This window comes from Lolium perenne, chromosome 6 (assembly GCF_019359855.2).
Source record: "Lolium perenne isolate Kyuss_39 chromosome 6, Kyuss_2.0, whole genome shotgun sequence".
Taxonomy (NCBI): Eukaryota; Viridiplantae; Streptophyta; class Magnoliopsida; order Poales; family Poaceae; genus Lolium; species Lolium perenne.
Window position 1 is genome coordinate 267,908,440 of NC_067249.2, and position 4,752 is coordinate 267,913,191.

A 4,752-nucleotide genomic window follows, 5' to 3' on the forward strand; every position below is an offset into this window, starting at 1 on the left:
AATTTTCGAATTTTTAATTTTCTATCTTTCTCTAAAAATAAATAAATTTATTTCATTTATAATTTTCTCAATTATTTTAGCAAGAAATAATTTTTTTTTGCTTTCTGCAGATATTATTTTCTAGAATTATTTTTGTTTGTAATATTAATTAATATTTATTTAGTTGCTTAATTATTGCTTTGTAATAATTTTAAAATTTAATATAGACGAGATTGTCAATAAAAATAAATTTTTAATTCATAGAAAAACATATACTCAATTGCCATCAACACAATATATATCTAACTCATAACGGGATATCATCGTACATAACCAAATAAGTTACACGATAGAATTAACATAACTTAAGACAAGCAAACTAAGCTAATGCTAGAATAGCATGAAAACTTCAAAGGGAGGCAAAGCTACACATAGCCCTTTATTTGGAAACACTTAGAACACGTAGCCCTCCCTCTTCTGTTGTTTAACTTTTTCTCCTCACTTGGCGTGGATGATTTCCTTATTGGTACCCTAGAAAGGAAGGCGCTTGAGGAGTTGTACTGCTTTAGAACTTCATCCATAGTTTGTGTTCTAGATACGGTCTTCTGGAGCGGTCTGTAGAAAAAAAGCATCCATGGTCAACTTAGATAAAGGTGATACACTTCAATTAAACTGACAAAAACATAGTACGAGCCATAAATATGCACAAAATACATATCTGCCTTTCATGGAGTAAATAACCAATAACAACAAGTAGTCATCAAGTAGCTCCACTAGCACAGAAACAACCAGCCACATTGCAAGCAGCCAGCAGCATAGAAACAACAAGTGGCACGGCAAGCAGCTAGCAGCATAGCAAGCAGCCAACAACATATCAAGCAACGATAAATACAGTCAGCAACAACATTTATTCAAGTAACCAAAGTTAGAGAGAAATCTTACACAAGATTCAAGGGCAGCAGCGCTCACGCATCCCACCTTTCAATTGTTATGTGTCTCTTTGGAAAACTCAATGGGACTAGGGTCCTCATTGTTGTACTTGCCTTTTTCTACAAGATGTAGGAATTCATATAATTAGTACTTCTGCCAAACATTGCTATACTATAGCCAGCATTTCTTGATGAAATTGGCGATTGTATAACCCCATTCCCCCAAAGGAAAACAGTAATAAATAATAAAACGAGTTGAGGGATTGTGTGAGTAATTATATTGTTTAGACTAGCACTAATGAGAGTCCAGTTAAGTACCTAAAAGACAACCATGTTTTTCCGTTCGTTATCAACGCCACTTTTTCCTATTGGGACAGAACAATTGATCCAGCACAAACAATGAGTTGCGTTAGACATGGAACTACAATGAGCTTGGTAGAATACTTACAAGTTGGTAGAAATACGTAGGACTGGACACGCTTTCTTCTTTGTGGCTTTGTAGAAGCTTGCTTTGCCTGATTCGAACAAGTTGGGGAAAAACTATGCGGTGAATCAACATTGACTCGTACATGATCTTAATAAGTTGAAATCTGCATCTACTAAAGACATAAAAATAGCAAGCATGGTTGTAGTTGTATAATAAATCACATGTATTGCAAATTCAAATGACAAGCATGCTAGCAATACATTTGTAGGAGTGAAACTTAAATCTTTTTGACTATTACGTACAGATCTGTAACTCTACTAAAATTTAACTCCTCAACTATCTGATGTCTATTAACACCATGACTCTACTTAACTCCTTATTTAGACAAGTACGGAAGAAGGTGATCATAGACCAAGCACTGCTACATTAGTTCTAACTTTCAGATTGGGCTGTAATTTTCAGATATAGCATGGTTCGCTTCAATTCTATACTCTGGATTTCTTTTAGACAATCGTGCACATGAAACACTCATTAACATAGTCATACTCAATAACATAGTTTGATGATAAATCGTAGTAGTTTCAGCACATTGGTTTATATGATAGGATGAGTTTCTCCGTGTACATTTAAAAAAATGTTGAACCAAACAACTTAAGTTGGATTCTTGCTGTACAGCTGCATAATTCCTGTAACTGATGGAATCTCTGTAATAGGGTTTGTCTTGTGATTCAGCATAACTAAGGATATATCACCATGGATGTATTTATTCATTATAAAATATATTTCTCAGGCGTAGCCTGTTGTAATCATCTTGTTCTGTAAAGTGCATCAGATGGAATCAAAGAATAAGATTTGCTGGTACGCGCTAATCACTAAGTTAACAACCTGCTGGCACTTCAAACAAAAGAAAATAAGAAGCAGACCTGTTGTACCCCACAATACCAGGTTGACTGACGGTGCTCGCGTCAATGACATTGTTGGCGCTGAAGTTGTCGAAGACAGTCGGCACGTAATCCTATACGTCCCAAACAACATATACTAAGCTGCAAGTCAAAAATGCAAAACTATATGCTAGACATGGTTATTGAATTATATTGACATATTGAGATATGCAGACAGCTGCCGCTGGATAAAATTCAAAGTGAAATACAGTAGAGAACTAAGTTGTTTTGTTTGGCTGGGAACAATAATCTATCTAGGGGTCAGCTGACGGAGGGGAAGAAAGTAGATACTTGTGAGATTACACGATTTTTGCGTTTGGGCAATCACGTGAAGGCGCTTACATATGGATTGCAAATATATAAAAATAACACCGGCGATACTAAATAGTAAGACATGTATCTACATTGGCTGTCCTAAGCGCAGAGAAAATCAGGCAGATAATGATAGAAGCCACTAACTCTATCAGTCACAGAAATCTCCATCCACATATATTGACATATACTTCATAAAAACAGCTGCCTAATTTAGTCGATATATTTTAAAAGATAGACCAACCTAGCTAAATATTCAGCACCCAAGTGTGATGTGTTATTACTATAAAACAAGTTTGGAAGCAATGTACTCTGAATGAAATATGCAAACTAAATTATAAAGTGAAGTCATAGATTGCATAACTGCACTTGGTATTCGCTGAGCAAACACATGAATATGCCAATTTGGAACTGTATGGTCGCACTTAAGTTTGTAAAAAAATCTACGTGACACATTTGATCAGACAAAAACATGAAAGATGTAGCTGTATTTTACAAATTTTCAGTGATAGATCTAATTAGATATCTAGGAGCTATGAGATCTAATTAGATATCTAGGAGCTATGCACCATCTCCATTAATTCACAGATACCAGCGGATGTAGTTGTACCACACCTCAATCCCTTGGTTGAAATTGCTGAAAACTATTCATTTTGTTTTACCCTGTTCCTACAGGCTGAAGTACTATATACACAATAACGATGTGTTTTCTACACTATTAGGTATTTGTGGACTTCATGCACTAAAATCAGTTCTTGTTAAAAGGAGAAACTATTAGCCCTCGCTTTATGCTGGGAGGCAGAGCCTGCCCAGGGCGAGCACAGAAGAAGTGTTTGTGAAAGTTAAGGAAACTAAGACAGAGATGCCTTTTGATGTTGCTATTATAAAAAAAAAAACCAAACGCCCGTCCTAGTAAGTTTATGGGAAAATATTATTGGTTGATGCATATCAGTTTCTCAATTGAATTTGTATCCTTCGATCAGATTGATAGGAAAAAGTATCTCTACATCTGTCATTAACATTTTCCCTGGTTACGTATATAAACAGAACTTTGGCATGAAGTTTCCTGCTGGGCATCATAGTGTACGAATGTTGGATGAGGAGGTTATTACCTTGAGAAGGGCGGCGGCGTTCACGCGGGTGCGGGCAGCGGCATTCTCGCGGTTGCAGGCGAAGGCATTCTCATGGATGCGGACGGTGCAACACCCGTGGGAGGAAACCAGGGAAGAGGGCGCACAAGACGTCGTGGGTGAGGCCGGCGTCTCTGATCCCGCCAGTGAGGAGGGCGGCGATGTTCAAGCGGGCTGGGGCACGGAGGAGAAGATCACGGGCGAGGCCGCAGCTCCGAACCCGCGGATGAGGAGGGCGGAGCCGTTCGACCTAGCTGGGGGCGGGTGGATCGTAGGGAGCCTCAGATCGATCTCGTTCGTGGCGATAATGGGGGAGAGATCAGGAGAAATAGGGGAAGTGGCGAGAATGGCTCTGCTCAGGAGAAGTACAGGTTGGAAATTTTTTGACCGACAGGTGGGACATAATATGTAGTCGGCGGAAAAAATGAGTAATGAAGGGAAAATAGAATTTCTGGTGAAAAATTCTTCAACCGATCGTCAGGCCCTTTTCTCAACTGCACCTACACCGCAATCGATCGGACCAAACCAGTAGTACATGATTGCGTTCTTTTTTTTCCTTGATTGATTAAGCTAAGATGAAGCTACTAACAAGGATGGAATCGATCCACCTACTTACATTTTTCCCATGTAGGTGCACTTCCCCGGGTGTACAGATTGCCAATCGTTCATAACCAAAAATTGTATTTTCATAGCTGGTCAAGATATATGTACTAAATATTGATATTCATTTATTTCTTTCCCGGTACCTAGATCCCACCTCAACGGTCCCTAGCTCGCAATTATATGACGCAATACCATTGTTATTGATTTTTTTTTTTCTGTGACCCATCCCGGCTCGTCACAGATGCTATGGAGTCGTCACGGAATGCGTTGTTGTGTGACGATGATTGTGCTACCGTCACGGATCTTTGGTAATGCATGACACTATAGGAAAAACGTCACACATTACGATATTTCGTGACGTTGCGGACCAACGTCATGAGGGTTTTCGTCACAGTATATCAGATCTCTTGTAGTGATCAAAACCCCCTGAA

At 38.7% G+C, this 4,752-nt stretch overlaps 1 long non-coding RNA gene across 2 annotated transcripts; it reads right to left on the reverse strand.

The window, feature by feature from the left end:
• Positions 1 to 267: 267 nt before the first annotated feature.
• Positions 268 to 4,065, reverse strand: LOC127305561 (uncharacterized). Of its 2 annotated transcripts, XR_007854004.1 has the most exons (6): positions 3,701 to 4,065; positions 2,259 to 2,350; positions 1,357 to 1,423; positions 1,227 to 1,273; positions 922 to 1,028; positions 268 to 594 (listed from the first exon to the last, which is right to left on the reverse strand). It is a non-coding gene; the product is annotated as an uncharacterized lncRNA (long non-coding RNA). The 2 variants fall into 2 exon arrangements; XR_007854003.1 differs by having other exon boundaries at positions 1,227 to 1,423.
• Between the last annotated feature and the right edge of the window lie 687 nt (positions 4,066 to 4,752).